Source organism: Chelonia mydas, chromosome 12, assembly GCF_015237465.2.
Source record: "Chelonia mydas isolate rCheMyd1 chromosome 12, rCheMyd1.pri.v2, whole genome shotgun sequence".
NCBI classification, from domain to species: Eukaryota; Metazoa; Chordata; order Testudines; family Cheloniidae; genus Chelonia; species Chelonia mydas.
In genome coordinates, this window is record NC_051252.2 from 259747 (window position 1) to 279948 (window position 20202).

The 20202-nt window shown below is 49.5% G+C and overlaps 2 non-coding genes across 2 annotated transcripts; one reads left to right on the forward strand and one right to left on the reverse strand.

The window, feature by feature from the left end:
- Window positions 1-484: 484 nt before the first annotated feature.
- On the reverse strand, window positions 485-557 carry TRNAF-GAA. The gene has a single exon. It is a non-coding gene; the product is annotated as a tRNA-Phe (tRNA).
- A 14239-nt stretch (window positions 558-14796) lies between these two features.
- Window positions 14797-14878, forward strand: TRNAS-AGA. Its single transcript has one exon. It is a non-coding gene; the product is annotated as a tRNA-Ser (tRNA).
- Window positions 14879-20202: the final 5324 nt, after the last annotated feature.

A 20202-nucleotide genomic window follows, 5' to 3' on the forward strand; every position in this document is an offset into this window, starting at 1 on the left:
CTCCACCTCCCTGGGCCTGAGCGCGAAGCTGCCACCTGCTTCTCAGCCCCCCGGCTTCCCGCGCGAACAGCTGATTCGAGGGAAGCCGGGGTGGGGGGTCAGAGAAGCAGAGCGGGACAGCGCGTTCAGGGGAGAAGGCAGAGGCGGAGGTGAGCTGGGGCTGGGGGTGGGGCGGGGAGCTGCCAGTGACTTTTACAAAAAACACCTGTGATTAAATCGTCACCTTACTCATTGTCAGTGAAATAAATTGAAATGCTTCCACCTGCAAGTGGATTTAGCCCAGGACCCTCAGAGTCAGCAGCTGTTACACCCCCCACTGAGCTCTCTGTCAGGTGTCCCAGTGCTGGAAGCCTCTTGTTTACATCCTAAGATAGCGTTTTTGCACCGGGGGGCTGATATTTTGGACTGGACACTGTAACAGGGAAAGGTGCTGCTGTGCTCCAGAAAACAAGCCACCTCTGCACCAAAGAGGGATGAAAGGACCTGCCAAAGCCCGGGATTGAACCAGGGACCTTTAGATCTTCAGTCTAACGCTCTCCCAAATGAGCTACTTCGGCAGCTGCATGGCTCCCCTTTGGCCTGCTGCTTCTCTGTCAGGGATGTTTTGTCAGCCATGGCACACAGAAAGGACGTCGTTGTGAGAGGCCCATGAAGGCAAGATGCACTTTTGCCTGCCTTGCTCAGCCTGACTTGCTGCCTCTCCCCATTCCTGCCTTACTTCCCGGGTTGACCTGGTGGCCGAAGCAGACTGGGGGCCAGTGGCGCAGGGAGGAAGTTGAGCTGGACCCTGAGCTAGACTAGACCCTGGTGGCGAGAGTTTGGCCACCACTTGCCACCCCACCCTGTTGTCCTGGCTTCCCCTGTCTCCTGTTGGGGCTTCCCCCGTAAACGACCCTGCCCCAACCAGCCCTAGGCTAGCTGGGCTCCCTTGGTCACCTGATGGCTGGTCACCCCAGTCGGTGCTGAGCACCCCTCTTCTTGCCCCTGGTGCTCCAGACCCAGAGCACCCACAGAGTTGGGGCCTCTGCCCAGATTAGGATCAGCTGCCTCAGGGTGAATCTGGAGTCACCCCCTGAGTGTGGGGCCAGCCTGAGTCCCGCGGAGCTGCCAGCCGGGAGCTACCTGAGCCAAGCGCCACCTGGCTGGACCCCGAACCTCCGACTTCCCCGCCCTCCCACCCCAATCTCTCCCACCCCAAAACCCCTCCTGGAGCCTGCACCCCACAACCCCCCTGCCCCCAAACCCCTCCCCATCCTCAGTGCCCTGCCCCCGACCTCCTCCCTCCTCCCCCTTTCTCAGCACCTCACCCCCGACCTCCTCCTCCCCTTGTCCTCAGCACCCCGCCCCCAACCTCCTCCTACCCCCGCCATACTCAGCGCCCCTCCCCCAACTTCCTCCTCCTCTCCCCACCATCCTCAGCACCCCGCCCCCGACCTCCTCCTCCCCCAAACTTTTAAAGACTGGGTAGGGAGAGATGTAATTGAATAGAGCTTTGAAATGCAAGTCTGCATTGTTAGAGGTAGAAGAGTAGATGTTTGCTCAGGTCTTGTGATGTAAGCAAACAAGTCTTGTCTAGGGCCAGAGCTTTGATTCAAAGATCAAAAAAGGAATATTAACATTTAGGAAGACTCTTGAGTGACATAGTATTATTGTCTATGTCTCTTTGAAGGTTGTGATCACCTGTATCTGAACTGTTTAATGGATAAATTATCCTGTGCTAATTGCCATGATCTTTGGAAGAAGGAAAGTTAAGCCAATTGTTTTCTCAGACAGGAAATGTATAAAAACCTTGGGACATGATCCTTCTTCATCTCAGATCTGCTTTGGGTTTCAAGAGGGGGAAACCCTGAGTCATAAGGATTGAGATCACCAGTCATTGACTGGAGTCACCCTGAATATGGACATCGGACTGTAACCTGTGGACTATTTCTAAAAGGACTTTTGGCGACTACAAGCTCATCTCTGAACCTCAAGAATTGAACTCAAGTCTGTCTGTAAATTGGTCTTTTAACCAATTCTCTCTTTTCTTTTTTAATAAATTTTAGTTAGTTAATAAGAATTGACTGTAAGCATGTATTTGGGGAAAGATCTGAGTTCTCATTTGACCTGGGTCTGGGGCTTGGTCCTTTGGGGTCAGGAGAACCTTTTCTTTTGTAAAAAGAAAAGGAGTACTTGTGGCACCTTAGAGACTAACCAGTTTATTTGAGCATGAGCTTTCGTGAGCTACAGCTCACTTCATCAGATGCATAGCATAACGTGGAAACTGCAGAAGACATTATATACACACAGAGACCATGAAACAAAACTTCCTCCCACCTCACTCCCCCGCTGGCAACAGCTTATCTAAAGTGATCCTCAAGTAGAGCCATTTCCAGCACAAATCCAGGTTTTCTCACCCTTTCCCCCCCCCCCACACACACACATACAAATTCACTCTCCTGCTGGCAACAGCCCATCCCCCTTTGAAACCCCTCTTTATAATGCGCATGATAATCAAGGTGGGTCACCTCCAGCACTAATCCAGGTTTTCTCACCCCCTCCCCACACACCCCCCTTTTCCAAAAACCACACACACAAACTCATTCTCCTGCTGGCAACAGCTCATCTTACAATGTGCACAGCAATAATCCAAGTTTAACCAGAGCGTCTTGGGGGGGGGGGTTTGCAGGAAAAAAGACAAGGGGAGACAGGCTACCTTGCATAATGACTTAGCCACTCCCAGTCTCTATTCAAGCCCAAATTAATAGTATCCAATTTGCAAATGAATTCCAATTCAGCAGTTTCTCGCTGGAGTCTGGATTTGAAGTTTTTTTGCTTTAAGATAGCGACCCTCATGTCTGTGATTGCGTGACCAGAGAGATTGAAGTGTTCTCCGACTGGTTTATGAATGTTATAATTCTTGACATCTGATTTGTGTCCATTTATTCTTTTACGTAGAGACTGTCCAGTTTGACCAATGTACATGGCAGAGGGGCATTGCTGGCACATGATGGCATATATCACATTGGTGGATGTGCAGGTGAACGAGCCTCTGATAGTGTGGCTGATGTTGTTAGGCCCTGTGATGGTGTCCCCTGAATAGATATGTGGGCACAGTTGGCAACGGGCTTTGTTGCAAGGATAGGTTCCTGGGCTAGTGGTTCTGTTGTGTGGTATGTGGTTGTTGGTGAGTATTCGCTTCAGGTTGGGGGGCTGTCTGTAGGCAAGGACTGGCCTTTCTCCCAAGATTTGTGAGAGTGTTGGGTCATCCTTCAGGATAGGTTGTAGATCCTTAATAATGCGTTGGAGGGGTTTTAGTTGGGGGCTGAAGGTGACGGCTAGTGGCGTTCTGTTATTTTCTTTGTTAGGCCTGTCCTGTAGTAGGTGACTTCTGGGAACTCTTCTGGCTCTATCAATCTGTTTCTTCACTTCCGCAGGTGGGTATTGTAGTTGTAAGAATGCTTGATAGAGATCTTGTAGGTGTTTGTCTCTGTCTGAGGGGTTGGAGCAAATGCGGTTGTATCGCAGAGCTTGGCTGTAGACGATGGATCGTGTGGTGTGGTCAGGGTGAAAGCTGGAGGCATGTAGGTAGGAATAGCGGTCAGTAGGTTTCCGGTATAGGGTGGTGTTGATGTGACCATCGTTTATTAGCACTGTAGTGTCCAGGAAGTGGATCTCTTGTGTGGACTGGACCAGGCTGAGGTTGATGGTGGCATGGAAATTGTTGAAATCATGGTGGAATTCCTCAAGGGCTTCTTTTCCATGGGTCCAGATGATGAAGATGTCATCAATATAGCGCAAGTAAAGTAGGGGCGTTAGGGGACGAGAGCTGAGGAAGCGTTGTTCTAAATCAGCCATAAAAATGTTGGCATACTGTGGGGCCATGCGGGTACCCATAGCAGTGCCGCTGATCTGAAGGTATACATTGTCCCCAAATGTAAAATAGTTATGGGTAAGGACAAAGTCACAAAGTTCAGCCACCAGGTTAGCCGTGACATTATCGGGGATAGTGTTCTTGATGGCTTGTAGTCCATCTTTGTGTGGAATGTTGGTGTAGAGGGCTTCTACATCCATAGTGGCCAGGATGGTGTTATCAGGAAGATCACCAATGGATTGTAGTTTCCTCGGGAAGTCAGTGGTGTCTCGAAGGTAGCTGGGAGTGCTGGTAGCGTAGGGCCTGAGGAGTGAGTCTACATAGCCGGACAATCCTGCTGTCAGGGTGCCAATGCCTGAGATGATGGGGCGCCCAGGATTGCCAGGTTTATGGATCTTGGGTAGTAGATAGAATATCCCAGGTCGGGGTTCCAGGGGTGTGTCTGTGCGGATTTGATCTTGTGCTTTTTCAGGGAGTTTCTTGAGCAAATGCTGTAGTTTCTTTTGGTAACTCTCAGTGGGATCAGAGGGTAATGGCTTGTAGAAAGTGGTGTTGGAGAGCTGCCGAGCAGCCTCTTGTTCATATTCCGACCTATTCATGATGACAACAGCACCTCCTTTGTCAGCCTTTTTGATTATGATGTCAGAGTTGTTTCTGAGGCTGTGGATGGCATTGTGTTCTGCACGGCTGAGGTTATGGGGCAAGTGATGCTGCTTTTCCACAATTTCAGAACAACGCTTCCTCAGCTCTCGTCCCCTAACGCCCCTACTTTACTTGCGCTATATTGATGACATCTTCATCATCTGGACCCATGGAAAAGAAGCCCTTGAGGAATTCCACCATGATTTCAACAATTTCCATGCCACCATCAACCTCAGCCTGGTCCAGTCCACACAAGAGATCCACTTCCTGGACACTACAGTGCTAATAAACGATGGTCACATCAACACCACCCTATACCGGAAACCTACTGACCGCTATTCCTACCTACATGCCTCCAGCTTTCACCCTGACCACACCACACGATCCATCGTCTACAGCCAAGCTCTGCGATACAACCGCATTTGCTCCAACCCCTCAGACAGAGACAAACACCTACAAGATCTCTATCAAGCATTCTTACAACTACAATACCCACCTGCGGAAGTGAAGAAACAGATTGATAGAGCCAGAAGAGTTCCCAGAAGTCACCTACTACAGGACAGGCCTAACAAAGAAAATAACAGAACGCCACTAGCCGTCACCTTCAGCCCCCAACTAAAACCCCTCCAACGCATTATTAAGGATCTACAACCTATCCTGAAGGATGACCCAACACTCTCACAAATCTTGGGAGAAAGGCCAGTCCTTGCCTACAGACAGCCCCCCAACCTGAAGCGAATACTCACCAACAACCACATACCACACAACAGAACCACTAGCCCAGGAACCTATCCTTGCAACAAAGCCCGTTGCCAACTGTGCCCACATATCTATTCAGGGGACACCATCACAGGGCCTAACAACATCAGCCACACTATCAGAGGCTCGTTCACCTGCACATCCACCAATGTGATATATGCCATCATGTGCCAGCAATGCCCCTCTGCCATGTACATTGGTCAAACTGGACAGTCTCTACGTAAAAGAATAAATGGACACAAATCAGATGTCAAGAATTATAACATTCATAAACCAGTCGGAGAACACTTCAATCTCTCTGGTCACGCAATCACAGACATGAGGGTCGCTATCTTAAAGCAAAAAAACTTCAAATCCAGACTCCAGCGAGAAACTGCTGAATTGGAATTCATTTGCAAATTGGATACTATTAATTTGGGCTTGAATAGAGACTGGGAGTGGCTAAGTCATTATGCAAGGTAGCCTGTCTCCCCTTGTCTTTTTTCCTGCAAACCCCCCCCCCCAAGACGCTCTGGTTAAACTTGGATTATTGCTGTGCACATTGTAAGATGAGCTGTTGCCAGCAGGAGAATGAGTTTGTGTGTGTGGTTTTTGGAAAAGGGGGGTGTGTGGGGAGGGGGTGAGAAAACCTGGATTAGTGCTGGAGGTGACCCACCTTGATTATCATGCGCATTATAAAGAGGGGTTTCAAAGGGGGATGGGCTGTTGCCAGCAGGAGAGTGAATTTGTATGTGTGTGTGTGGGGGGGGGGGGAAAGGGTGAGAAAACCTGGATTTGTGCTGGAAATGGCTCTACTTGAGGATCACTTTAGATAAGCTGTTGCCAGCGGGGGAGTGAGGTGGGAGGAAGTTTTGTTTCATGGTCTCTGTGTGTATATAATGTCTTCTGCAGTTTCCACGTTATGCTATGCATCTGATGAAGTGAGCTGTAGCTCACGAAAGCTCATGGTCAAATAAACTGGTTAGTCTCTAAGGTGCCACAAGTACTCCTTTTAGAATCATAGAATCATAGAATCATAGAATATCAGGGTTGGAAGGGACCCCAGAAGGTCATCTAGTCCAACCCCCTGCTCAAAGCAGGACCAAGTCCCAGTTAAATCATCCCAGCCAGGGCTTTGTCAAGCCTGACCTTAAAAACCTGTAAGGAAGGAGATTCTACCACCTCCCTAGGTAACGCATTCCAGTGTTTCACCACCCTCTTAGTGAAAAAGTTTTTCCTAATATCCAATCTAAACCTCCCCCATTGCAACTTGAGACCATTACTCCTCGTTCTGTCATCTGCTACCATTGAGAACAGTCTAGAGCCATCCTCTTTGGAACCCCCTTTCAGGTAGTTGAAAGCAGCTATCAAATCTCCCCTCATTCTTCTCTTCTGCAGACTAAACAATCCCAGCTCCCTCAGCCTCTCCTCATAAGTCATGTGCTCTAGACCCCTAATCATTTTTGTTGCCCTTCGCTGGACTCTTTCCAATTTATCCACATCCTTCTTGTAGTGTGGGGCCCAAAACTGGACACAGTACTCCAGATGAGGCCTCACCAGTGTCGAATAGAGGGGAACGATCACGTCCCTCGATCTGCTCGCTATGCCCCTACTTATACATCCCAAAATGCCATTGGCCTTCTTGGCAACAAGGGCACACTGCTGACTCATATCCAGCTTCTCGTCCACTGTCACCCCTAGGTCCTTTTCCGCAGAACTGCTGCCTAGCCATTCGGTCCCTAGTCTGTAGCGGTGCATTGGGTTCTTCCGTCCTAAGTGCAGGACCCTGCACTTATCCTTATTGAACCTCATCAGATTTCTTTTGGCCCAATCCTCCAATTTGTCTAGGTCCTTCTGTATCCTATCCCTCCCCTCCAGCGTATCTACCACTCCTCCCAGTTTAGTTTAGTTCTTTTTACGAATACAGACTAACACGGCTGTTACTCTGAAACTTTTCTTTTGTGTGATGAAAGAAGATTTTCAGAATTGATCATCATATGCTTGACATGCGTGTCTGGATGGAGGCCTGAGGCTGGGCACCTTAAGGGACCTGCATTATTTGGACGTCTGATTAACCAGGGAGGTGCTATAGCAGCTGTTTTGGGCTGGCTGGGTAAATCTAACTATTGGAATATCCACCAGTGTTTGGGGTTTGTCTGCCCTGGTCTGTTTGCAGTTCACCGTGATTGAGTGACCTCAGCTGGCTCTCACAGGCAGCACCGTCACAGCTGGGTGTGGGTGTTAATCTTTTCCTGTCTGGTGTGTACTGGGCTCACAGAGGCTTTTTGCTCCCTCGGGGTGGGGCCTGGTGTCCTGGTTTGGGAGCCCTGTGGATGCGATGGGGTGTCTGGAATGGGGCGTGTGTGAACCCACGGTGCCTCTTCCCCTCTGTCTGCGGAGCTGAGGACAGATGGGTCTGAGGAGCAGAGCAGGAGCTCTGGGAAGGAGAAGAGCAATATGAAGATGGCGTCTAAGATGAGGCCAGGTGACTTCTGTGGAGGGAGACATGCTGGACAATGCCAAGGATTCAGGAGACACCCAGGTGTGAGCCCAGGGTGCAGGGAGAGCTGGGGGAGGGTGTCTGTGTTATACTAATAAAATAAGACCAACAGGATCTTGTAAAAGGGACAAGGCAAAATGCCACATTTATTGTAAATATAATAAAAATATAGAAAACACACACAGCTATGTCACTACTTATTCCTTACTTATCTACAGATCCATTCATACATTGAGTCATACAAGTTCTGCATAGAGGTTATAGTGACCAGCCTAGACGTTGCCCGTGACAGAGCACTGGCCAGGTGGCCTGGACACGAGAATGGAGCCAAGTCCGTGTCAGATGCGCATCCGATGCTCCTGGAGGGTGGTGGCAGAACCGGAGACTGAAAGTTCTCAGTTCTCAGAGTCCATTTTTATAGAAATTTAGTCCTATGCCAGCTGCGCCAGTTAAGGGCTTTCCGCAGTTGTTGTTACAAAAAGTGCCAATCTCCGTTACAAAGTATCAGTTTACAGAGTAGAGTCAATTGAGCAGAACCAATTGAGCAAGTCAAGTCAATTGAGCGGTTTGCATTCATAAGCGTTGTCATAAAGTGAAGGGTAAACCCCTTCAAAATCCCTCCTGGCCAGAGGAAAAACCCTTTCACCTGTAAAGGGTTAAGAAGCTAGGATAACCTCGCTGGCACCTGACCAAAATGACCAATGAGAAGACAAGATACTTTCAAAGCTGGAGGTGGGGAGAAACAAAGGGTCTGGGTCTGCCTGTGTGATGCTTTTGCCTGGGACAGAACAGGAATGGAGTCTTAGAACTTAGTAAGTAATCTAGCTAGATATGTGTTAGATTCAGATTTCTTTAAATGGCTGAGAAAATAAGCTGTGCTGAATGGAATGGATATTCCTGTTTTTGTGTCTTTTTGTAACTTAAGGTTTTGCCTAGAGGGATTCTCTATGTTTTTAATCTAATTGCCCTGTAAGGTATTTACCATCCTGATTTTACGGAGGTGATTCTTTTTACTTTTTCTTCTATTAAAATTCTTCTTTTAAGAAACTGAATGCTTTTTCATTGTTCTTAAGATTCAAGGGTTTGGGTCTGTGGTCACCTATGCAAATTGGTGAGGATTTTTATCAAACCTTCCCCAGAAAAAAGGGGGTAAGATTTGGGAGGATTTTGGGGGGAAAGACGTTTCCAAACAAACTCTTTCCCAATAACTGGTGTTAAGCGTTTGGTGGTGGCAGCAAAAGTCCAAGGGCAAAAGATAAAATAGTTTGTACCTTGGGGAAGTTTTAACCTAAACTGGTAAAAGTAAGCTTAGGAGGTTTTCATGCAGGTCCCCACGTCTGTACCCTAGCATTCAGAGTGGGGAAGGAACATTGACAAGTGTCAATCTCAATTACAAGCAAGCGAAAGTGTCATCTCAGAGAGAGTATCCAGCGTAGCAGCCGTGTTAGTCTGTATCCGCAAAAAGAACAGGAGGACTTGTGGCACCTTAGAGACTAACCAATTTATCTGAGCATAAGCTTTTGTGAGCTACAGCTCACTGCATCGGATGAAGTGAGCTGTAGCTCACAAAAGCTTATGCTCAAATAAACTGGTTAGTCTCTAAGGTGCCACAGGTCCTCCTTTTCTTTTTTCAGAGAGAGTAGTGTCAATTGAGCGGTTTGTGTTGTAAGGTGTCCATGTCAATTACAAAGCATCGCTTAGAGTTAATTAATGGCTTACAAGGTACTTAGAGTCAATTGACAGTTTGCAAGCTTTAACACGGACACTGTCAGCAGCTAAGGAGAGCTGCAAATCAATATTGCAGAATTACAATTATTTCAAATTACAAATATTAAAAATATGCCTATATAAAATATGCCTACAGCCTGGCCCTGGCACTCCTTTCTTCAGGTGCCATGTGGGAAAGAGGAAAAGTGTGGCAGCAAGTACAAACTTGTGGGCATCAGGTGAAGCGGCGAGAATCCCAACCACCAGGTCAAACCACAGGACTGCAGGCATCAGTAGCCATTTCTGGAGCCCCAACCCATTGCAGCCATCCCACCCAAAGACCTGGCTCCAGAGGGCAGGAGTCACCCAGTAGGAGGTAAACAACTCATTCTTGCACAGCCAGAGACAGGGAAGGCGAGGAGTTTGAGCTCCAGGGATTTACCACAAGGTCCTACTGCGATTTGAACTCAGCTTGCAGGATTCAGAGTCCTGAGTGCTGACCATTACACCATGGGACCAGCTTCTGCTGCCTTCTCTGGCCATCAGTGAGCCTCACGGGGCTGGCTTGTGTAAGGGGACTGTTGGCCCTTTACTAAAACTTTGTGGGGTTTTTTGGTTGGCTAGTTCCCAGTCCCAATAGAAAGGAGTTGGGTCAATGGGAAATCAGGACCCTGAGAGTGACAGTGCCCTGGGGCAATGGTCACCAAGTGGTAGGGAACAAGTGAGAATTGGTTGATGGAGAAAAATTCCTGGTGAAAATTGGCAAAGCTGTGGATATTTTGAAAAGTTACAGTGAATTTACACATGAAGATACAAACAGAGAGACAAACACACAGAGAGAAAGAGAAAATCACACAGTGCACAGGCCCACACAGACATAAACAAAAACCACACACACACACACACAAAGCCATACACACATAAGGGAAAGCCACTCAAAACATACAAAGAACAAATCCTCACCAAAAAACACAGAAAAAGCACAAAACAAGAAAACACAAAATCCACATACCAAAAGAATACTAAGCAAAAAACAATATGCATGCAAAAATCATACACACATGCACACAAAACTGGGCAAGGCATTCACAAAAATCACCCAGGACCCACATGCACATCAACACGACAGACACAAAACATACCAACATACAGAAGTCAGGCAGGGTTTGACTCTCACAGCCAGGAGGGTGTGCACACAGGTGATTTGGGGAGCAAAGATTGAAGGGGAGTCAGGGGGTGAAGAATCACAGGATGGGCAGCGCTCTGGGCTCTGCTTGACCCCTCCTGACACAGGCAGCTGGTGGAGAGCGGAGCCTTGTAGATGTGTGAATCTGCCCTGCACTCGGTAAAGGAAGGGACCTCGGTGTCTGCTTTTCGGTGTCTGCTGGGCTGGAATAGTATTGTATTGGAATTTTCCGCAGGGCAAAATGATTGGCAGAAGCCATCTGCTTGCAGAAAACCAGTACTCTAGCTGGGGTTTGAACTCACAACTGCAGCATTGCTCTATAAGTCCTGTGCACTAAGCCATTGGACCACTGGAGCCCACATTTAGGGGCTTGTCTCTTTAGTTCATAGATGGATGGGTTGGCGGGGGTTGCATTACTAAAACAAATCCATAGGAAAGGCTGCAGGACAGCAGCAACAGAGGTGGGGAGCCTCCTTCCGTGTGATCGAGCTGGTTCCCACCTTCCACTGCTGAGGGGAAGGTTGGTGCTTTGAGCCCACCCGGTGCTGGAACTTCTCCTGGGTGAGGTTAACGAGACTCTGAAGAAGCAAAGGGAAGACTTTTCTATTCCAGTCAATCTTCATCTGTCTCCTGTGGCCCTTCAGGCTCTCTGCTCCCCTGTTGGGGCGATGCAGAGGCAAGTCCCGACCTGGGTGAGTCACGGAGAGGCTGTGTCCCATGCCGTGTGTGTGTGGGAGAGGGGTAGGGCAGGGTTGGGGTGGGGTGGGCTCCAGGGGAAAAGGTTGGGTGTGACAGTGTGTGGGGGAGGGGGAAGGGTGTGTTTCTTAGGATATAAATGAGGGCAAACACAGGGATAGTGACAGTGAAGCCCCGGGTCTGAGTGTTATGACCCTGTGCAGTGCTGCCATTCACCTTCCCCTCCTGTGGTCTCAGCTGTCATTGAATCCAGCATTTTTTCACCTGTCATCGTCCCAGAGGTGTCACACATGCCCCAAATACAGAGTGTCCCTCTTGGAGACGAGAGGACTGGAGTGGATTTCAGCTGCTGGACAGCTCTGCTGGGTTTTCTACATTCGCAAGGGGAACTGCTGACGGTTTACATTCATTTCAAGCATCCCCATTCAGCGGACTCCTGAACACACTGGAGATGGGTCCGGAAATCAATTCTCATTTGAAAAAGTTTTTAAAGGGAAGCACTTGGATTTGAACTAGGAACCCATTGCCCTGCAGGCAACTATTCAACCAGTGAGCTACACTCTCAATAAAGACTGCCCTGTATAGCCCAGAGCAGGAACGGCTTTGAACCTGCGGGTTAGTAAACTTTATCTCTACACAAACCCCACAGCTTACAAGATCCCCACACCCACCCTGTGTCACCAGAGCACAACAACAACTTTCCTTGGAGCGCACACTGCTCCCCCGCTCTGTGCCCTTCCATCTCCCCAGCATTGCTCCAATCCCTTAAAGCAGGGTCTCAAACTCACTTTACCTTAGGGCCAGTGCCAATCCTCAAATTCTCCCAGTGGGCCAATAATGTCATTTATGCCACCCAGAACCCGCTCCCCAAAACTGCACCCCCCAAAAAACTCCACCCCCCCACCTGCCTAAGGCTCTGGGAGGGAGTTTGGGTGGGAGAAGAGGTCTGGGGTAGGCGACTGGGGTGCGGGCTCTGGAAGGGACTTTGAGTGCAGAAGGGTGAGAGGTTGGGCTCTGGGAGGCAGTTTGGGTGGGAGGGGGGATCTGGGGTGCAGGCTCTGGGTTGCAGTTCGGGTCCTGGGTGCAGGCTCCGGACTGGGGCAGGGGCAGGGGGTGGGGGTGCAGGAGGAGGGGGTGGGGGTGCATGCTCTGGGAGGGTGTTTGGGGTTGAGAGGGGGTGTGTGGGAAGGGGGTGCAGGCTCTGGGAGGGAGTTTGGAGGCTCGGGGGTGTGCGGAGGAAGGGGGTGCAGGCTCTGGGAGGGAGTTTGGAGGTTGGGGGATGTGATGCAGGCTCTGGGAGAGAGTTGGGGAAGCGAGAGGGGTATGTGGGGTGGGGATGCAGACTCTGGGAGGGGGTTGGAGGTGCGGTGCTTACCTGGGGCTTCAAGGCACAGCGCCCCCACAGTGCCCCATTGGGTGCAGGGGCGCTCAGAGAGGGGCAGCACGCACACACCCCCCACCGCCCCGGGCCACAGGGAGGGGCCAGCAGCCACCGGAGCGAGCAGGAAGACGCAGCTCAGCTCTGCTGCGCTGCCAGGGCCCCTGGAGTCGGGGGGCAGGGGGAGTGTCTGGGGGTAGCAGGTGGGGCCAAGGGAGAGACCTGGCGCCAAAACTGCTAAAGCCCTACAGGCCACATTCGGGAGGTTCGCAGGCAGCAAATGTCCTGGAGGATGGGAGTTTGAGACCCCTGATATAATTGCTTCAGCCTTGTAGTTTCAAAAGTCCAAAAGTAAACATCTCTTCAAATCCAAGGGAGCGGAGATCAGTCAATGTTCAGAGTCGTCCCACGTGAAAGCACCAAATTGTGGTTCATACTGGCCCCATCGTGTGGCCATCACCTTTCCGTCCTCTCCCTTAAAAGTTTTGGTATTTTGCATAGAAACTTTCTTCCCTCAGGAGAGACCTGGGAACCAGGGCTGCCAGCCAGACAAACACCTTTAAGAGGGGGTGTCCCTCTCCCGGTCAAAAAATGATCTCCCACCTTCAGTTCAGTGACAGCCTGACTTGTTCCTTATCCCGCCAGAGCCGGAGGATTGAAAGCAACAACATCAAACCCCTGTGTAGCTCATAGGAATGAACACAAACACTCCCTGGTATCTGAAGAGATGTTTCGTTTTACCCTTGGTCAACCGCAAGGCTAAAGGGAAAGGCGGTGGCCCCAGATATAAAGAGTGAAACACACCACATCATAGCTATGCCCACAGTGACTGCAAAATCTTTTTACATACTTCTTATTACCTCAGTGTATTGTTTTCTCTGGAGTCTAGACCTTGACTGTACCTTGACCAAGAAATTTGGATCTTGATAAAAAGAATCGACTACCCCTGGTTAAGGTCATGGACTTGACACTGTGGCGGTTCAATGACAAGACAGGACACAGCTTTAAGCAAGCAAGCAGGCTAGTTTGCTAACGGGCTTCTGCCTGTCAGCTTTCCACCTTCCCCTTTATTCTTTCTCTCCCCCCGCGCATTACATTCTCCAACAGATAAAAGGAATACACTGGCTTTGTTTAACATTCTTATTTACCAGTTTCTATCTACCGCATTCCTTGCTCTCTGGCCTTGAGCCCAGTCCTGGGAGGCTTCCCACAGTTCATGTCATCTTGGCGAGATTCCAAGGTTGATGCCCTTGAGAGGAGCTGTGTGTGCACAGGTCCAGCACAACACTCCGGGTGTGCCCTGAATGTTGCCAAGCGCATAAACCTTGTATGAATCCTACATGACACCCACCGGGGTGTTCTACACAGGTACCAGTACTAACAGCAATGGCCAACTTTTAGCCATAGTTTTTAGTCAGGGCAATAAATTGAAACAAACCCCTGTTAAATCATTTCTCAGCCTGAGCCCTTCACCCACAGTCCGTAGGGCATTGGGCCACCATGTGGTAGTTTCATTTCCCTCCTCAATTTCACACAGAGACACAATTTCCTTTGCACAGATCCATGAACAGCAAAACCTCCCTGTGTCTCTTGTCTGAGCCAGGGCACTCAATTCCAGTGAACCCTTCTCTCCTGCAATGGCAATGGTCAGACAGAGGGACGTGGCCACCTGCATCCCTGTCGGGGAGACATTGGCTCGGCTCTTTCTTTATGCTGCTCTTGTTAGTCCATGAAACATCAAGGATGGAATGCAAGGCTGAGTTCACGCACCAACCCCCTGAAAAGTTTCCATGCCCCAGGGAAAACCCAACCCCTGCTATTGGAACGATGTGCTGGAGATTTGAATCGGAAAGGGACTGTCTGCTTGTCAACGTGGGGAATGAACACTGATCTACAGCAATGTCGTTAACACAAACACACTCTCATCGTGCTCCAGCCGGAAGGGAAATGGGCAGGAATTCTCGCTGTTCAGCCAGGGACACACTTACACTAATGCACAGCCTTGAGTGTGCTGGGGAAGCTGGTCTAAGCAAACAATTTGAAGTGACAATTCTGTGAGAACTGAATCATAGTGTAGTGGAGCAGCTGTACATCCAGTAGTTGTGGCCGAGTGGTTAAGGCGATGGACTAGAAATCCATTGGGGTTGCCCCGCGCAGGTTCAAATCCTGCCAACTACGGAAGCACTGGGCTGTTATTATTACTGTAGTCTTAGTGCCTGAGCATCCACAGTGTGAACTGAGCCAGATCTGGTCTCTTTGGCTGCCTACACCTAAAACTCTGCTGTGACACTTCTCTAGCACCTTGGGTAGACAGTCACTACAGAGACTCGAGGGGTTTTCCCATCCCTGTAATAGTTACGTTGATGGAACAATTTTTCCTTCTATTTAGCTCTATCTAACCAGGGCTTAGGTCAGCTTAACTGTATTGGTTTGGGGGTGTGGATTTTTCACACTCTGAGAGACGTAGCTCTGCCAGTTAAGTGACCAGCGTACACCAGCCCTTAGATCCCTCTGAGTATCGCAGTGCATTCACTGAACTGTGAGAGGAAAACATCAGCTCACAAACACGGAGACTGAATTCGCCAAATTTAAGCTCTCTGCACTTTCCAGAATGTCACAAAATTCAATTCATTCCTGCTAGGACAGAGAAAAAAATAAGTGATACTAAGTTTTTGGCTTGATTAAATAAAGTTAAGGGTTTAATTACTACAGTAAAAATATGTACGGATTCCTCTAAATAACACCATAACGTGAGATAAGAACAGAGACAAATCTTGTCAGTGAAGACTAATTTAACAAATGATCTTCCCATTATTAATTTCCGCTGTGCCCCCACTGCAGGTCTGGGCCCCTCCAGTGTAACTGCTCTGCATTCGCCTTCCCATTAGAATTGGTTCTGGACATTCCCAACTTTGGAAAATTGTGCAATTCAGAATTTGAATAGTGACCCCGGCTCCTTCCTGCACCTGCTCTACATCGCTACACAGCACCTTCTCCACCTGCAGAGTCACCCGCCGGGTTCAGCGGGGACCCCTGGCAAGGACAATGGGTGCAGCTAACAGCCCGGTGTGCCTGGCAGTGAGGCAGGGGCAGCCCGAGGCTGGAAGCTCTGAGTCAGCTGTAGAGAAGCAACCCCCCCCACACAAGTACAGTGATTGAATTCCCCAACTTTAGCATCATGACGCCCTGTAGAAAGCCCCATGTATCCGTTGTTTTTTCACAGGGCAATGCAAAAATCAGGTGACACCAATTTTGAAGTTTGAGTAAATAAAGTTTCAGAGATAGTTATTAAGCTCGCAAAAATATTCCAAAGATCCCTCTGCATAACACCAGAAGGTGAAATAGGAACAGAGACAAACCTTGTCAGCAAAGGCTAATTTCCCAAACGATCCTCAAAATATTTCTAATTCCCATCTGTCCTCCACAGGAGCTCTGTGAAGTTTAACTGTTCTGCAGCCAGCTGCCCATTAGAAATGCTTCTGTGGGACATTCCCAGACCTGGACATTTACAAACGACAGAATCTGAAGAGCAAACCCGGCTCCCCGCACCAGGCGGGATTGGAGTTTTTTGTCCCTGGCACTTGGTCTTTTCAAATAGTACAGACCCTCCCGTGCCCAGCCAGCCAATGAACTTGGATAAAAGGTTGCAGGAAGCTGAGACCTTAGAAACAAGGAAATAAGAGGCCGTTCATTCGGCAAGGTGGCCTAGTAGTTAAAGCAATAGTCTGCTCATCTGATGCCATTCTTGAGCTGCCTGTTATAAAAGGCTGGTTCCCCACTTCAGTTCCAACGGCTCTACTAGAAACACCCACAGGTCCCTGCTCACCCCAGTGGGAGCAAGATGAGAAATTCCAGTGGGTGCTGCCCTTAGCCCTGGGCTGCTGTCTCAGGGATCAGGGGGATTGATGGTTTGCTGCTGAGGAGGGAGACAGGACAGCCCTTTGGGGCTCTGCTCTGAGCATCTGCCCAGCCCAGGCTGCCTGCTGGCCTTAGCTGCTGCCCCTCCATGCTCTGGAGCAGGGGTTCCATCACCATTTTTTTGGTGGCCTCAGAGTGCGGCCACCAACTTTTGCTGGTGGCAAATGTGGCAATTTTTCCAAGGCGGAGCTCCACTGCCCCGGGGGTTGAAGTCTGAAGCCATAGCCCATGGGCTGAATCATAGAATCATAGAATATTAGGGTTGGAAGGGACCTCAGGAGGTCATCTAGTCCAACCCCCTGCTCGAAGCAGGACCAATCCCCAACTAAATCATCCCAGCCAGGGCTTTGTCAAGCCTGACCTTAAAAACTTCTAAGGCAGGAGATGCTACCACCTCCCTAGGTAACGCATTCCAGTGTTTCACCACCCTTCTAGTGAAAAAGTTTTTCCTAATATCCAACCTAAACCTCCCCCACTGCAACTTGAGACCATTAATCCTTGTCCAGTCATTTTCTACCACTGAGAATAGTCTAGAACCATCCTCTTTGGAACCACCTCTCAGGCAGTTGAAAGCAGCTATCAAATCCCCCCTCATTCTTCTCTTCTGCAGACTAAGCAATCCCAGTTCCCTCAGCCTCTCCTCAGAAGCCATGTGTTCCAGACCCCTAATCATTTTTGTTGCCCTTCGCTGGATGCTCTCCCATTTTTTCACATCCTTCTTGTAGTGTGGGGCCCAAAACTGGACACCGTACTCCAGATGAGGCTTCACCAATGTCGAATAGAGGAGAATGATCATGTCTCTCGATCTGCTGGCTATGCCCCTACTTATACATCCCAAAATGCCATTGGTCTTCTTGGCAACAAGGGCACACTGTTGACTCATATCCAGCTTCTCGTCCACTGTCACCCCTAGGTCCTTTTCCGCAGAACTGCTGCCTAGCCATTCGGTCCCTAGTCTGTAGCGGTGCATTGGAATCTTCCTTCCTAAGTGTAGGACCCTGCACTTATCCTTGTTGAACCTCATCAGATTTCTTTTGGCCCAATCCTCCAATTTGTCTAGGTTCCTCTGTATGCTATCCCTACCTGCCACCGTATCTACCACTCCTCCTAGTTTAGTATCATCCACAAATTTGCTGAGAGTGCAATCCACACCATCCTCCAGATCATTTATGAAGATATTGAACAAAACCGGCCCCAGGACCGACCCCTGGGGCACTCCACTTGACACCGGCTGCCAACTAGACATGGAGCCATTGATCACTACCCGTTGAGCCCGACAATCTAGCCAACTTTCTACCCATCTTATAGTGCATTCATCCAGCCCATACTTCTTTAACTTGCTGACAAGAATACTGTGGGAGACCGTGTCAAAAGCTTTGCTAAAGTCAAGAAACAATACATCCACTGCTTTCCCTTCATCCACAGAACCAGTAATCTCATCTTAGAAGGCGATTAGATTAGTCAGGCATGACCTTCCCTTGGTGAATCCATGCTGACTGTTCCTGATCACTTTCCTCTTGTGTAAGTGCTTCAGGATTGATTCCTTGAGGACCTGCTCCATGATTTTTCTTGGGACTGAGGTGAGGCTGACTGGCCTGTAGTTCCCAGGATCCTCCTTCTTCCCTTTTTTAAAGATTGGCACTATATTAGCCTTTTTCCAGTCATCCGGGACTTCCCCCAATCGCCATGAGTTTTCAAAGATAATGGCCAATGGCTCTGCAATCACAGCCGCCAACTCCTTTAGCACTCTCGGATGCAGCGCATCCAGCCCCATGGACTTGTGTTCATGTCCACCTTTTCTAAATAGTCCCTAAACCACTTCTTTCTCCACAGAGGGCTGGCCACCTACTCCCCATGCTGTGCTGCCCAGCGCAGCAGTCTGGCAGCTGACCTTGTTCGTGAAGACAGAGGCAAAAAAAGCATTGAGTACATTAGCTTTTTCCACATCCTCTGTCACTAGGTTGCCTCCCTCATTCAGTAAGGGGCCCACACTTTCCTTGGCTTTCTTCTTGTTGCCAACATATCTGAAGAAACCTTTCTTGTTACTCTTAACATCTCTTGCTAGCTGCAGCTCCAGGTGCGATTTGGCCCTCCTGATTTCATTCCTACATGCCCGAGCAACATTTTTATACTCTTCCCTGGTCATTTGTCCAATCTTCCACTTCTTGTAAGCTTCTTTTTTATGTTTAAGATCCGCAAGGGTTTCACTGTCAAGCCAAGCTGGTCGCCTGCCATATTTACTATTCTTTCAACACATCGCAATGGTTTGTCCCTCTATCCTCAATAGGGATTCTTTGAAATACAGAAAGCTCTCCTGGACTCCTTTCCCCCTCATGTTATTCCCCCAGGGGATCCTACCCATCAGTTCCCTCAGGGAGTCGAAGCCTGCTTTCCTGAAGTCCAGGGTCCATGTATTCTGCTGCTTATCTTTCTTCCCTGGGTCAGGATCCTGAACTCGACCAACTCATGGTCACTGCCTCCCAGATTCCCATCCACTTTTGCTTCCCCTACTAATTCTTCCCGTTTTGTGAGCAGCAGGTCAAGAAAAGCTTTCCCTCAGTTGGCTCCTCCAGCACTTGCACCTGGAAATTGTCCCCTACATTTTCCAAAAACTTCCTGGATTGAAGCCTGGATTGAAGCCCAGAACCCTCTGCTGAAGCCCTGTGGCTGGAGCTGGGGACGGCTGGAGGTGGGTAGGCTAAAGCCCATAGCCGTGGGGCTGACACGAGGGAGGGAGGGGCCCTGAAACCCCAAGCCCGCTCCTGGAGCCCTGGCAAGCTGGAGCCCAAAGTCTTCCCCCAGAGCCTCTCAGCCCCCTGGTAGGTGAGTTGGGAACTCACCAGCTGCCTGCAGAGTTGAAGTTTCCTACCCCATCAAGAACACCCCCAGCCCCACATGCCTGCAGATGTGCTGCCTGGAGCCCCAAGGGGCTGGGAGGTACATGATGCCGATCCCCTGCTGGTGGCACCAGCAAACACCAAGGCAGTGCTTCCAGGAGCAACAGCTGGGCGCTGCAGGGAGAGTCTGCTGCTTTCCCCCCACCTGCATCTCTGAAGGTGGGAGATGATTTGCTGACAGGGATGGCTGTCTCCTATTACAGGTGTTTATCTGGTACCGTGTAGCAAGCAGGCCTTGTTCCCAGGTCTCTCTGAGGAAATAAAGTTTCTGTGCAAAATACCACAAGTTATAACGGAGAGGAGGGAAAGGCGATGGGACCAGGACGTAAGGGATGAAACGTAACATGGTTCTTTCATGTGCCTTAACTCTGAAAAGGGATTGATCTCCACTCCATTGTATTTGAAGGGATGTTTAGTTTTACCCTGGGTAAAATACAAGGCTGAAGTCATTTTATGGGGGGTGACACTAGGATTCAAGGGTAAGTTAGTGTGATAAAAATGGTTTTAAAAAAGTCAGTTTAAACGTGAGCTGGCTGTTATTAAAGGCGTTTTCCCCAGGTCAGCACCAAAAGTTCTTCTAGAAACGCCCTGGGTTCCACTGCAGCAGCCAGCTCCCGCCAGAGGCTTGTGCCCCGAGGCTTCCCCCCAGCCCCAGAGTGGGCTGTGCGGCCCCAGCCTCCCCAGCCC